The following is a 16,387-nucleotide window of genomic DNA, read 5'->3' as shown; positions in this document are numbered from 1 at the left end:
TCTGAGGTACAGTATCCTGCAATAATTTTCAGTGCCAAATGATTTCCTATGTCAGACCGACAAAATGTTCTTAACTATTTATCCTAGACAGGGCTGACCATCTCTTAATAATTGTTGCAAGATGGATTATGGACCATGGATTTTCATGGGCAGTCTGCTCTAAGGGTGTTATGGTGCTTATGTTGTGCTAACACCCAGCCTTTTGTCCCTTGATATGATAAGGAGTTTTTATCTTAGTGGGAGGTATTGGCGAGCCCAATGTCTGATTTATTGGTATAGGAATCTCTCTGTCTCTAGCAGTACGTAATCTTTTTTTCCAATCTACAAAGGATCTAATCTGTACTCCCAAAAATATGCTGGAGCTCATTTAACACTCCCTAGCTCTCAAATTCTGAAAACACAAATGTTCTAACCTCAGTGTAAACTCTTGGTTTTCAAGCACAGTTGTTAGCGGGGTGGGAAAGATTGACTATCAAGTCCCAGATGTCCAGCAAAGGGCTTGTTATATGGCTGTAATAAACATTATGGGACTTAAGTTTGCATAGTAGCCGTATAAGGTCTCAGCGTGACCTACCTACCACTGCCCTGTCCAAATGAACCAGTCTTTGACCTGACTCCCTTTCCCCTTACAATAAATAATTGTGCTACCCTGGGCCAGTGAAAACATGGGGGACCCAAGCCATTCTTATCTTTGGGAGCCCTCAGACTTTTCTAGACCAACAATTACTCACCTCCAAGACTCTCACATCTGAACCTCTTCTAAATTAAATCAAACATAGCAAAGTTAATCACTTACAAGAGACCTGTTGTGGAGTCAAATACGTATTAGAAGGCCAACATCCCAGTTTTTGAAAAATCCAATTTACATCCCATAAACAATTATATCTTGGTCTAGGTGGTCTCTAACGTAATACCTTTCATAACTCAACAAATTAAATTATCTCTTCCTATAGAAAACCTCCACAGAAGCATTACCTGCTGCCACCTCTGATCTACAACAATAAATAGTCCTATAATTCAAAAAAAAAAAAGAAGATGAAACATATGAAAGTTCTGTGGAAGATGCTTCCATGGGATCTAAGTCAGTCCCCATGCACCAACAAACATATCTTTTCCATGCTCAAACATAAGGTTTTCTAGTCCCTGGTCAAGACTCTGAACAATTCCTGAACATGTTCTGAAAGACCTGCAAAGTGCTTTCCTCCCCTGAAATCTTCCAGGCAAGAAGGTTCAATGACTCTTCCATAACTAAAAGATGAACCTCTACTTCTGGACCTGACAACATTCCTTCTGAAACCAGAATCAAATATGGTTCCTCTATTACTAACTCCAGCAACCCTGGAAACCAAGGCTGAGCTGTCCAAAAAGGAGTTCATTTAGAGGAGTTATCAGAACTACGTGACATTTTTGCCTCCTCACCATCAACAACACTCTCTGAATTATCGTAAAAGGGGGACATGCATACCCCCGAAGTCCCTTTCAAGACGGTTGAAAAGCATTCACTGAGTCCGCTAGGGGATCTGGTCTCCAACTGAAATCGTAGGTAACTGGAATGTCAACCGTGACACAAGCGGATTCACCTTTAAGGGATCCCAAATCTCCTGAATTCTTTCAAATAAGAGAACATTCAGCTTCTAATTGCTGTGGCCCATGAGTTATCTTGAATTCTAGTCTGCTATGGTGTTGAACAGACCTGGTAAATACGTGTAAACCTATGCCCTGTTCCAGGCAAAAACTTCAAATTTACTTCACAATCCAAGTTGGATTCTTTGACTTGCTGACACCCAACTGATTTACATAACTGACTACTGAAACATTGTCCATCGTCAATAAAACATTGCAATTCTTTAATGTTTTCTCAAAACTCTCATGGAAAAAGACCTGGCTTATCTCTGAACCACTTATAATGGTCCCAACTCTCTTCCCATGACCATCTGCCACCTGTCTTTTGTTAATTCTAACAAGTTCCTCAACCAAACAGGCCTGCATCTGTCTCAAACATATAATCTGGGCATATTCCAAATCTCACTTGGCTATTCCAAGCATCCAGATTGTCTAGCTATCAGTTCAGCGCCTTCCGCAGTAACCTTTAACTCCTCCTTAGGACTTCTATCTCTGTAACGTAGTGGTCACAGAAAAGACCGCCTGGATTGAAGATGAAAACAAATTTACTTCCCGAGACAGGGTCAGAAAATCATCCAGATACATAATCATTTGAATTCTTCTCTCTGATAAATGCAGCAACTGGCCTCAGCATCTACGTAAAACACCAAGGTGCTGATGACAGTCCAAAGGGAAGACAAGTGAATTGATAAAGGTTTCCTAACCATCTGAATTGCGGATATCTGTGACTGTCTTCTGCTATTGGTAGGGTAAAATAAGGATCCTTCAAAATCAAGTTTCCAACCAAATCGTTACCCTCCAAAATATCTCTTAAAAGGTTTAAACTTTCCATCTTGAAATGCATGTAAACAAAAAATATAAATAAAAATTAGCAAATTACAGGGCGCCGACCCTTGTTTTTTTCCCTGAGCCAAAATATTGTGCTCACAAACTTTACTTAATTATCCAACACTTTGTCTATTGCTCCTTTCTAAACATATTGTGAACCTCCAACTCACAAGCTTTTGCTCGTCTTTTTGAAATAACTTCTGCATTGGGTCTACATTTTGAACTTATAATTCCCCAAACTCCACTGTGTAACCCTGTAGGAAAGTACCATCTTGCCTGGCATGTTACCCCCATTTTTCACTGTATATATGTTGTTTTAGTTGTATGTGTCACTGGGACCCTGGTAACCCAGGGCCCCAGTGCTCATAAGTGTGCCTGAATGTGTTACCTGTGTAGTGACTAACTGTCTCACTGAGGCTCTGCTAATCAGAACCTCACTGGTTATGCTCTCTCATTTCTTTCCAAATTGTCACTGACAGGCTAGTGACCATTTTTACCAATTTACATTGGCTTACTGGAACACCCTTATAATTCCCTAGTATATGGTACTGAGGTACCCAGGGTATTGGGGTTCCAGGAGATCCCTATGGGCTGCAGCATCTCTTTTGCCACCCATAGGGAGCTCTGACAATTCTTACACAGGCCTGCCACTGCAGCCTGAGTGAAATAACGTCCACGTTATTTCACAGCCATTTTACACTGCACTTAAGTAACTTATAAGTCACCTATATGTCTAACCTTTACCTGGTAAAGGTTAGGTGCAAAGTTACTTAGTGTGAGGGCACCCTGGCACTAGCCAAGGTGCCCCCACATTGTTCAGAGCCAATTCACTGAACTTTGTGAGTGCGGGGACACCATTACACGTGTGCACTACATATAGGTCACTACCTATATGTAGCTTCACCATGGTAACTCCGAATATGGCCATGTAACATGTCTATGATCATGGAATTGCCCCCTCTATGCCATCCTGGCATTGTTGGTACAATTCCATGATCCCAGTGGTCTGTAGCACAGACCCTGGTACTGCCAGACTGCCCTTCCTGGGGTTTCACTGCAGCTGCTGCTGCTGCCAACCCCTCAGACAGGCAGCTGCCCTCCTGGGGTCCAGCCAGGCCTGGCCCAGGATGGCAGAACAAAGAACTTCCTCTGAGAGAGGGTGTGACACCCTCTCCCTTTGGAAAATGGTGTGAAGGCAGGGGAGGAGTAGCCTCCCCCAGCCTCTGGAAATGCTTTGTTGGGCACAGATGTGCCCAATTCTGCATAAGCCAGTCTACACCGGTTCAGGGACCCCTTAGCCCCTGCTCTGGCGCGAAACTGGACAAAGGAAAGGGGAGTGACCACTCCCCTGACCTGCACCTCCCCTGGGAGGTGTCCAGAGCTCCTCCAGTGTGCTCCAGACCTCTTCCATCTTGGAAACAGAGGTGCTGCTGGCACACTGGACTGCTCTGAGTGGCCAGTGCCACCAGGTGACGTCAGAGACTCCTGCTGATAGGCTCCTTCAGGTGTTAGTAGCCTTTCCTCTCTCCTAGGTAGCCAAACCCTCTTTTCTGGCTATTTAGGGTCTCTGTCTCTGGGGAAACTTTAGATAACGAATGCATGAGCTCAGCCGAGTTCCTCTGCATCTCCCTCTTCACCTTCTGATAAGGAATCGACCGCTGACCGCGCTGGAAGCCTGCAAACCTGCAACATAGTAGCAAAGACGACTACTGCAACTCTGTAACGCTGATCCTGCCGCCTTCGACTGTTTTCCTGCTTGTGCATGCTGTGGGGGTAGTCTGCCTCCTCTCTGCACCAGAAGCTCCGAAGAAATCTCCCGTGGGTCGACGGAATCTTCCCCCTGCAACCGCAGGCACCAAAAAGCTGCATTACCGGACCCTTGGGTCTCCTCTCAGCACGACGAGCGAGGTCCCTCGAATCCAGCGACGCTGTCCAAGTGACCCCCACAGTCCAGTGACTCTTCAGCCCAAGTTTGGTGGAGGTAAGTCCTTGCCTCACCTCGCTGGGCTGCATTGCTGGGAACCGCGACTTTGCAGCTACTCCGGCCCCTGTGCACTTCCGGCGGAAATCCTTCGTGCACAGCCAAGCCTGGGTCCACGGCACTCTAACCTGCATTGCACGACTTTCTAAGTTGGTCTCCGGCGACGTGGGACTCCTTTGTGCAACTTCGGCGAGCACCGTTTCACGCATCCTCGTAGTGCCTGTTTCTGGCACTTCTCCGGGTGCTACCTGCTTCAGTGAGGGCTCTTTGTCTTGCTCGACGTCCCCTCTCTCTGCAGGTCCAATTTGCGACCTCCTGGTCCCTCCTGGGCCCCAGCAGCGTCCAAAAACGCCAAACGCACTATTTGCGTGTAGCAAGGCTTGTTGGCGTCCTTCCGGCGGGAAAACACTTCTGCACGACTCTCCAAGGCGAGAGGGATCCGTCCACCAAAGGGGAAGTCTCTAGCCCTTTTCGTTCCTGCAGAAACCTCAGCTTCTTCTGTCCAGTCGAAGCTTCTTTGCACCCGCAGCTGGCATTTCCTGGGCATCTGCCCATCTCCGACTTGCTTGTGACTTTTGGACTTGGTCCCCTTGTTCCACAGGTACCCTAGATTGGAAATCCACAGTTGTTGCATTGCTGGTTTGTGTCTTTCCTGCATTATTCCTCTAACACGACTACTTTGTCCTTAGGGGAACTTTAGTGCACTTTGCACTCACTTTTCAGGGTCTTGGGGAGGGTTATTTTTCTAACTCTCACTATTTTCTAATAGTCCCAGCGACCCTCTACAAGGTCACATAGGTTTGGGGTCCATTTGTGGTTCGCATTCCACTTCTGGAGTATATGGTTTGTGTTGCCCCTATCCCTATGTTTCCCCATTGCATCCTATTGTAACTATACATTGTTTGCACTGTTTTCTAAGACTATACTGCATATTTTTGCTAGTGTGTATATATATCTTGTGTATATTTCCTATCCTCTCACTGAGGGTACACTCTAAGATACTTTGGCATATTGTCATAAAAATAAAGTACCTTTATTTTTAGTATAACTGTGTATTGTGTTTTCTTATGATATTGTGCATATGACACTAAGTGGTACTGTAGTAGCTTCACACGTCTCCTAGTTCAGCCTAAGCTGCTCTGCTAAGCTACCATTATCTATCAGCCTAAGCTGCTAGACACCCTATACACTAATAAGGGATAACTGGGCCTGGTGCAAGGTGCAAGTACCCCTTGGTACTCACTACAAACCAGTCCAGCCTCCTACAAACCCTGAATAGCATTCAAGACTCACTGATCCTTTGTTAAAAACTTCCAATTGTGTACTAATTTTTTTAAAACAACTCCTCTACCTTTCCTGGGAAAGAGCCAAAAAGTGTCTTCGTACTTTCATTGGTTTCCTTGGGTGAAATGAGCCCTTCCCCTAGGCTGACCACCTCCTTTAACTCTTCCTCTCTGTGGGTAGAGTCCAGCAGCGGACTGGAACCCTCAAAATGAGCCACACTCCTATATGGATTTTCACTTGGCTCCTTCTTTGCAAAACCCCCTAACTTGGGACCACAGTGCATGAGGATTGCTTTCCTCCTCCGAGCCATCAACACTGTGTTCGCATTTCCAAAGAAACAGACTGCTCTTAGTGACCATCTCCTTAACAACTCTGTAACTACAGAGACAGATTTAGTTCAGACTTGTTCAGCCTTATCCATTATTCTTGTTAATAGACCAATAAAGTCCAGCAATCTATCCTGCCCTTTCCCAACCTTTTCTGGGATCGTAACCCAATTTAAAAAGAAAACAAATAGGGTCTGGATCTAAATCTGGAATCACACAGGCTTTGTCCTTGATAACTGGACAAGAACTCTCTGCTCTCGTCACAGCTGTTGCATCTTTCGCCAATGGTCTCTTTATCCATAATTGTATAACATCAGATACATGAATCAAAGGCCACCAGTCACCATTCCTCAAGTGCCTTCTCAGGGCTAAATATTTCTACCTCTTGAGGATCTTTTACAATTCCTTTCTACTTCCTAATTTTCTCAACTTTATCCTAATCTAAATTTCAACCATTGTCTTTGTAGTTGTCAAATACAACTTCATCGTAACTGTCTCCATCCTGGTTATGTGAATCTTTAACATAAGCTATAGCCAGAATCTCATGCGTGCCGCAAGGGACACCCCTCCATTGTGCTGAGGTGGCCACCCTCCTCTACCATGATGCTGAGACACCCTTCTGCCATGATAAAAATTATCATTAAGCTCATATTCAATACTTATCTTCTTCGTCTTTTTCTTTCCAGACCCCATGCACTTATTTGCATCCACCTCTTCAAGAGACCAGTATTCCTCACCTGAAAGATCTCTGGCCTTTCTTTTTCGCCTCCGAACAGATTCTAGAACTGTTTACTGAAGCCCTGACCTTCTCTTGTACCATTTTGAGGTATTCTCCTTATTAAAAATACCTGAGGTCGCCCCTTCCTCAATCACTTTTATTCCTTGCAAAAACAATAAAATAAAACAATTATACATATATTTGTTGTTAAATTTTTTTAACTAAGCTCTCAAGTACAACTAATGCTGGTAAACCTGAAAGTGCTCTAGAACATATAAATTTCTTTGCTTTCTCACCAAAAAATCTGTAAGCTCACTGCTCGTCTCAAATTCCAATTTAATGATAGGAATTTTGAGTACGAGCTGGTCTCGAGCTTATAAAACTGAATTAAAAGGCCATCTCAGACCTCAATGTCCTTGTTTCTATTGTTTTTGAAAAATGGCTACCTGAACCATGAAACGGCAACACGCATGCACCGTGTACACGACAAGATCATCGTTATGCCAGAAACACGAGCGCCTTTGCAGCAGCACATATGCTCCCACTCATGTGTAAAGGAGTGTGCTTTGGAGACGCCTAGCACGAAGACAGTTTACTTCATCCTTCAACACACCGCTACACGAGTGTGAGGGGTTGCAGAAAACACACAAGGCACAATTTTTAAAAGGCATTAAATGTACAAATTTGCTTATACTTTGTATTTCAGCATATATAAAGTCAAAACACTCAATATTTCTGTAATTTGGGAACTTTCACTAAACAATAAACTAACCAACTTCAAATATAGCATAACCCTTACCATAAATCTACAAACATGTCAAAACAATGCATATCCTTTTGAAAACAAGCGCATATTAAACACATATCTTAACAGTGCTAACCATACTTAACTGTCAGGGAACAGCACACAAAAGAGGAAGAGGGCTGCTGGGCTTGGATTTATATAGACTGTAGTAATGGTGTATTTAAGTGTGGCTAAATGTTTGCTTTAAAATTGTGCATGGATTAGCAATAAAAGATTAATGCATAATAGTAGCCTTTGGTCTTGACATGAAATCTCACTATTAAACTGTTATGAGGCTGGTATCAATATCCTACAATACTACACAAGCTTTACTCCCAAGTTAGCCCCAAGTGCTGGACAGGATGAGATGCAACAGGAAATAAGAATCATATATGGTGAGACTGCCCTCACATCACTCAATTGTGGGTCGATGTCATGGATAAACTAAGGAAAATTCTGGACTACCCAATCCTGCTAACAATAGATACTGTCCCTTCTGTGTGCTGAGGGCTCCAGCACTACAACTGCAAACAAGTACTGACAGGATTATACTATGGAACTGCCTGGGTGCTGCTATAACGACTGTAGCCTATCCCATCCCTCATAGAACACAACTGTATGCATGTTTGCCGAGATTCATGGCTATAGAGAAACTATCAACAGATCTGACAAGTAGAAAATAAATTTTGATGTGGTTTTGAGCCCAGTAATTGCACATTTGTTAGTGGGTGTAGTGCTCGAGTTTCCTGGGATTTTTAGGAGATACTCTCTCTCCCTCCCTCCATACAGACATACTTTAGTATTCCAATTTCACCTTATTAAGTGATTTTATTTGTCAACTTGAAGACACTTCGAACCCAGATACAAGGAGCCTTCATGATAATCTAGTGGTTCTGGGCCCCTTTCAATTAGGAATGGACTTGGTTCGTTCCAATTTCTCGTTGCTACTTCTGGGGGTGCCAGAAGCTCATGTGTGCTCAGACCATAGGTTCGTCCCTTTCAATGTAACTGCTTGACAGATCTTGCCCATTTGCGCACTCGCAAGTGTGAGAAGATAACATGTTCTAAATTGGCTAGCCAGTTAACTGCTACCTCTTCCTTTTACGGGAGAGTTTCGTAATGATCTAGCAGAAATATAAAAGCAGGGGATAACAGATGCCTTAGATGATCTAGCTCCATTAGTCCGCCTTGGCAGAAATTGTTCTGTCCCGTCTGCACCCTTGTTCATGGCTTCTATAGTTGAGGTAAAGCTTACCAGTGAGTGGCCCAGAGCATGATGGCCCTTCTTACCCGCTGCTTGGATAGACTTCAAAACTCGTTCTGTGGTATACTGAAGTCCACTTTTCAGGCCCTGGATAGTCTACTGGTCTTGGTGGGGCGTAGTAGCAGCGTATGTCTAGACATCCTGAAACTGGACATAATAGAGGGCAACCTAGGCGTCCCAGATTTGAAACTTCATTAAGTAGCTAGACAATTGTAAGATGCCGTGTTATGGTGTGCTAAACGGGGTAACAGGGTGAAATGCCTACTGGTGCTACTAGTGGAGGGGGGTGGAGGTGTGGGGGGGCGGGGAGGAAGAGAAGTGGATCTTCCTAGGCTTCTGATGAGCAGTGCACACAGTGTGGCAGACGTGCCATATATTGTTTGTCAGGTGGCCAAAGCCTGGGAGATGATAGTTAAGGGTGTACTAAAAAGGCCCCCTTACGCTAAACTACTCCTGCTATGGTGGTTGCGATCATTTCATGATATTATGACATTGATGGAGATGTCACAGTGGACCGTGGGCCGTTGCCAATATTAGAAGATATGTGCCAAAAAGAGGTGCTCTTTACGATGACGGAGGCTACAGATTTGTTTCAGCTGTGGCCCGGGCAGATCTTGCAGAATGCAAAGATGTCCACCACGGTCCAAGAGATATGGACGATTTTCCCTCTGAACCAGCAGTGTCCCATGTGGTCACACTGATGCTGGATACAGGGTTGGATAGGGTTTTTTACCTCCTGCTTGTACATGGTGCTGAAAGGGGACATACAGTTGGACCAGATTGGGCTGGAATGTGGTGTTGGGGAGTCAGCTTACGGATGGGGAATGGAAAGGTGCAGGTCTGGGACATGGCTTACAACGTGTGATTTAAGCTTACACAGTTTTTCTATCTGCATCGCGCCCATCTCATGCCACAGAGACTGCACAGGATTTTTCCAACTAGGTCTGACGGGTGCCCCAGGTGTGAAGGCGTACCCGCACACTTCATCTACATGGCGTGGTAATGTCCTAGATTGGGAGTAAATTGGACAGGGGTGGTAGATACACCATGCAGGGTGACTGGCCCCCGAGTGGAGAGGGGAATGAAGCACAGTTTGTTGGGCTTTCTGCAGCATCCAGCTAAAGGCAGTAAGATAGAAGATATTGCTTTGTCTAGCTAAGTCTGGTGCTAGCAAGGAGGAAGCCCTGCGTCACAGACACTGATCCACTGGCTAGCAGACCTTAGGGAATGGGCAGTGGCGGAGGAATGTTGGTTGAAGAGGTTGAGACAGGATGAACATGAGGAGGGTGATATGGAGATTTGGGGCGCCATGCTTGATTGCCTGGATGCGAATGACCAACAGTGTGGACTGGGTTGACAGATGTTGATGAGTGAGCAGGATGGCAATGTCTTTGGACCCCTCTCCTCTGCCTCCCCTCCCTATGGGTGATAGAATCCTACGGAATTCTGAGTAGTGCTGTGGCACACCAAATGTAACACAGCTGTCCAGTTGTATTGTGGGCAAATAGCTATGAAGGTTACTTATAACTGTTAATAAAGAAAAAAAACTTACAATTAAGCGGTTAGAACGAAAATTGCTAACTGCCAACAAACTGGAAGACATAAATGTTTTAAAGTTGCCCTTAAAAGCGATCATACAATAATAAGGGGCCCAAAATAGATTATTTTTTTTTTATACTTCACAAGTGGAACTAACCAAGTATGATTCCAAGTGGAGCTGCCACATCGTCTTTTTTTGCAACCTAAAGACCCTTTAAGTGCCCTTTTTTAACTGCAATCTCTGTAACAGGCTGTCTAAATGTTTCAAAGAAAAAAATTATATTATTCAAAAGGGCTTTGAGAACAACAGTCTAGAGGTGGACCAATTCCAAGGCCCTTCACAAGCAGTCTTGTCTCCAGTTTGGCCGATTTTCAGCCTGCCTCCTTGCAGCAATAGGAAAGTGCCATCTTGTCTTGTAAATCTGGCTCTCCTGTTGACCCTTGTCCAGCTGCTATCCTTCGAAGGGCTGTCGGAGTTGTGAACTTGGTTATTATTCACATACTAAATATTTAACTTTCTTTAGCAGTAGTTTCAGCACCTTGGAAAGTGGCAGTGGTAATGCCTCTTGAAAAAACCTTTGGCTGATCTTCTAATTCTTCCTAACTTCAGGCCCATCTCGCTACTCCCAACTCTAATCAAAATGCTGAAAAAGTTGGTAACTTAACAATTAACCACATCCTTGGAAAATTCTATGGCTTTCCAACCTCGTCTGAGGCCAAGAAACTCTATGGAATCAGTGCTGCTTGAAGTGTCTCAAACAACAAAGATGACAGTAGATAATGGCCAAAAGGCTGCCCTAATCCTTTTGGACTTATCAGCAGCGTTCCATACCATCTCACATTCTATACTCCTGTGTCACTTTGAACGTGGTATCATTGGTAAGGCCTGGTTCTGGTTCAAGTCTTTCCTCACAGATAGGAGACAATTGGGCAATTTTCATTGGAAGAGAAAACGCTAACATATAGGGGGTTATTACAACTTTGGAGGAGGTGTTAATCCGTCCCAAATGTGACGGATATACCACCAGCCGTATTACGAGTTCCATAGGATATAATGGACTCGTAATACGGCTGGTGGTATATCTGTCACTTTACCGTCACTTTTGGGACGGATTAACACCTCCTCCAAAGTTGTAATAACCCCCATAGTGTTCCACAGGGCTTGTCACTTAGTCCCTCCTTTTTTTAACATCTACATGGCCCAATTAGTATCTCTGATTAGTTCCTTTGGTATTTCAACCCCTTTCTTACTATGCAGATGATACTCAATTGATTCTATCCTTTAACAGAAAATCTTTTGGGTCAGAACAAAATTTCAAGAATCGTTTCACCAATATCATCTGATAGATGGAAAGTAATCGCCTGAAATGCACTGCAGACAAAACAGAAATACTTCAGTTTGGGAAGAACAATTTGTTCTCCCCTAAAGATTAGTGGCCTCACTTTGTGTCCCCTACTCCACCTCTGGTAGAGGTTGCCAGAAATTCAGAAGTAAAATTTGATAATGTTTGTCCTTTCGGCTCCAAGTCATGTCAACTGCAAGTATCTGCTATCCCATGTATAAAAGACGTACATTGTTATTTTTTTTCCTTTAACTTTCTCCCTTTGGCCACAATGAAAACTGTAGCATTTGCACTCATAACCTCCAAGTTGGATTATTTTAACAGTCTCTATTTAGGCATGTCTTGGCAACTTCTACACAGGATAGAAGTGGTTCAAAACTCAGCTGCAAGACTTGTGCTCAGTCTTCCTCAGAAAGGTATTGCCTCTTAGGGGCTCAGAGAACTACATTGGTTTACTGAGAGGGTCGTTTTAAATCTCTGGTTTTCAGATCTTGCCATGCTACTGGTCCCAAATATCTGTCAGATCGCTTTTTGCATTACAGGAGACAAAGGATCATCAAATCTTCTAATGGAAATCTATTACAAACTGCCACTTTTAGGCTGAAATCCACTGGGGTAAAAAATTGCTGCCCTACGATCCAAGGCCTGGAATCAACTTCCTAGTTCTCTTCGACTTACAGCTATTAAGCCACTTTTAAGAAGAGTCTGAAAACGAAGTTGTTCTTGGCCCCAGATGAACTGTGTCATCGCCTAATTTTACTTGTTCTTGACCGAACTTCCAAGGATATAAAGACAATTTTCAAAGAATCTCAAACAATCACAAGGAATTTAAGGAAATAAATATTTGGAAAATAGTCCACTGCATCTCTACACTTCTCCCTTAACTGTACCCTCTAACCTCACTTTCACAGCATCTCATCTTACCTTCATTACCAATCATTCTCTCCTCCTTTTTACCCTCTTATTGCCCTTTCTTGCTCACGCCCTCTACCCTTCCATGCTTCACTGCTTCTTTCCTTACCAACCTATTTGATTTGTTATTATCTTCTCCTGTATTCTATCTAATTTCCTTTTCTGTACAGTCTCTTTTGCTCCTCCCTGGAAGTTTGCACCCCTTTTCCTGGGATCCCAAATGGCTCTTCAAATCTCTTAAATATCTCCCCTCCTTTTGGATTCATCTCTGTACCAGTCTTCCACATCTGATCTTTCACACATTTTCCGCAGCTATCAAATACAGGCTTTGCCAGTAGCAAGAAGCAAAGTGTGCAGGGCTGCTGTGTAGCCCAGGTTCCCCCTTGTACAGCACCCCTATTGCGGGTTGTGGCCAAAACCTGAGCTGGCAACTGGCCCCATTTTGCTGGAAGGAGTTGGTGTGGTGCAGCAGCAGGCCAAGTCATGAAACCCCAGTTAGAAAGACAGAGGATTGCCTCTCATCATATAATTATATTCACTGGGTTTTCCTGCATGATAAATTTCCATTCATTATTCACCAATTACCGATATGCCCAGTACTGCTTCTGTAATGAATAAATAAATAATAATAATAATAATAATATCTGAAGTACTGAACGCTTTCTGCCCAAACTGGAACAAGGGTAAATGAAAAGAATTACCACAGTGGTTCCATGGGTTGCATTCATTCACAGGTCTGTTTCCCCAATGCAGACCCTGTTCCAATTGCACTTGAGTCAATAATGACATTCAAAAGAATTCAAAACAAGGCCTTGCCCTTACAAACAACTCAAACTATATTCTCCAAGACATGTACAGACAGTAGCAATACTGACAACAGTGCGGTGCACAACGTGAAGGTGGCATAGAAATATAACACAAAGATCACCATTTTATATACAACTACCGGACTGCAAACATGTTTCACTGCCTACCATGTCGACTGCACATGAATCCTTGTCAGACTAGTTCGTGAGACACAGTCCCTGTATCATATCCACATTTCGACCTTTCCAGCTAATTAAAGGGGTCTTATCAGGACATGAGACTGTTGTCTCTCTCATATAGTTGTGGGAATACAGAGAGGCCTATAAAATGTATTGCAACATAATTTCAAACATGGTACTCAAGTATAAGTGAGTGAGACATACCTCGCTAACAGTGCTCAGTGAGGGTATCTCGTTCTCCAGGACATCATTCAAGAGGAGAAAGTTATAAAAGGTATGTAAGAGGGAAGACACAACACACTCTCACTGGCCAGCTATAGCACGGATACTGCACAATACAATTCTAAAAAGACCCTGTGTGTGTATGAGGTGACTGCTGATCTACACTCAAGGTCGCAGGGACCATGTGTATCCCATACACAAAGCTAGGGATATTATTTCAAAGAGCACCACTAAATAGCAGCAAGCAGGTTTTTCCAGTACTCAGAGCCCCCATTACACTCAATACCACTGCAGACCATGGGCAGAATTATATTGCTTTATGTGAGACACATTAACAAGATGTGTCAGGTGAACAACAGGGAAACCTCAATCATCAGTGGGATTCAAAAGGATGTTGTAAACATAATACCCAACTCTATTTAAGCCCTGCTCCACTGAGTAGTGATACTTTATCAATTACCTTGTGAAACATGTTGCCAAATTATTTACAAAACAAACCCTAGAGGGCCACTCGCAAACAAGTGCAGCAAAACCTAAGCAACACTTACTTCAGCAAGAAAGAATAATGCCGGATGTGCTGTCAGTCGGGACAACAGGAAACTGCAACCCGTGGGTCTTCTGCTTGTGACCAGACAGCAATCAGTTTACTATGCGGAAAAAGCAGATTGCACTTGTATTCCCAGTTGTGAACTAATAGGACGCACCACGCCTAATTCAAGGTGCCATGTTAAACGACCACCTCACCCGCTGAAGTGGATGATAAAGTGACATTTCTACACTGATTAATCCCTCTAGTGCATGGTACTAACACTAGTTAGTGCTAGCAGATCAGTAACTTATTAGGAAGCCCAACACAGGGCTGTCCCTCGTAAAATGTATGGTCCACGAGGAATAAATTACTCAACTCAATAATAAAACATGCTGTGAGGCCTCTTAATTCACCCCCATCATTGAGTCCATTTGTTGCTCTTTCAAGGCAGGTCTATCCATCTACATTCATATAGGGAGAGAAGCTAATTGAAATTCCCACTTTGAGTCTAATGTAACCAACTCCTTCAACTAGCCACTGTACACTTTTCTCTGTGAGGTTATACTCCACGTGGTGTTTTACAAGGGCACCACCCTTCGTTTTTGCAGTGGGTGAGGATGCACAGTTGGAAAATGCCTTGTTTTACCATTTGGGCAGTATCCTCTACATATATCAAATAATATGGACATATGATGACAAATGACATTTCTTGTTTGAATGAGATTGTTGTTGTAACCTACTTGGACCAACTTCCAGTGTTTTGGCATAGTTTGTGTAGTTAAAAGCAATGCACTTCCCACATTTGTAGTATTTCACAATCTAGGAAACCTCTGACCCTACTGTTATAGTTTGTGCATTCTATAATGTTTTATTTTCTTTTAAAATCAAACAAGGGAGGATCATTTTAGTCACCCCCAACAAAGGCCAATGATTTCAGTCTACTTTTTCTATCGTACTGCTAAATAGTCAGTAAGTCGAGACCATTATCATAATTTCATGACTATCCCAGCTCTCTTTGGGTGTAAGTAAAACCACAGAGGGACGAAACCAAGCCATTTTAACCACTCTCCCTACAAATTCTCTGGGGTCCCCGGCCCAACAGTTTTCTGATAGACAGAGATAGATATATATATTATATATATATATATATACACACACACACACACACATATACACACACACACACCCCCGCCTCATCATGTTTGTTCAATAGATCTAGATAACCTATTTCCACTGTGCTAAAGGTACTAGTAAACGTCTCTGCTTTGTTTGTTTAGCCAACCAGTGAACTCACTCAGCACTACCGCTAAACCTTCCCAAATCATGATCTTCGACGTCCCGCATCCATGTGATTAAATTCTGCCTTAATGCACTAGCGGGGCAGATGATCTTGGTTGTCTCAAATTCAGCCACTACCAAATTCTCTATATCTGGGGCAAACCAAGACCTCATAGCTACCTACCCCTTTGGTCTAGGGTTAAAACTCCTTTCTGAGCATGAAATATTTTTAAGAGCTATTCCTGCTAGGTCTGGAATGAACTCAATGGGTACTAATTGTGTGCTGTTTGTTTCAAGTGTATTCCTTATAAGTTTATAGGCCACACACAGTGGCATGTTTTTATACAGTGATCCAATATTATAAGTAACCAAACTGTGTTTATAAGGGATAAATCTATGTAATCTCTAACATATGGTTCTCTCTTGGGGGAAAAGAGGCTTTACGTGGTGGTCCACATACTTGCATAGTAGTTCTAATCCGGGCCCACACCCAGAAAATTTGGCCTACCTGGTGGAGTTTTATGGTTTATGTGTAGTTGGGTTAGGTGTGAATTACAGGAACCCTAGAATGAGGCCTGTTCAGTGAAACTCATGTTCCTTTCATTAATAAAGCCCATCATTAGACCCCGATAACCCTAATTTCTGTTTATATCTCCTGTAGAGGATTATTAGTCAATTTTCTGTAATGCTCATAAACCCCAATTTGTCATTCAATTTCAGGCTCCTACATCTTGAATGGGAATGGCCCCATCTTTATCTGCTGCCTTAAT

The 16,387-nt window shown here is 43.2% G+C and overlaps 1 protein-coding gene across 1 annotated transcript in view; it reads right to left on the bottom strand.

The window, feature by feature from the left end:
• Window positions 1–16,387, bottom strand: part of PNO1 (partner of NOB1 homolog) — an 81,362-nt gene that overhangs the window by 27,499 nt on the left and 37,476 nt on the right. The window lies entirely within an intron of this gene.

Source organism: Pleurodeles waltl, chromosome 5 (genome assembly GCF_031143425.1).
Source record: "Pleurodeles waltl isolate 20211129_DDA chromosome 5, aPleWal1.hap1.20221129, whole genome shotgun sequence".
In the NCBI taxonomy this organism is placed as follows: Eukaryota; Metazoa; Chordata; class Amphibia; order Caudata; family Salamandridae; genus Pleurodeles; species Pleurodeles waltl.
This window is presented reverse-complemented; position numbering and strand designations above follow the sequence as displayed.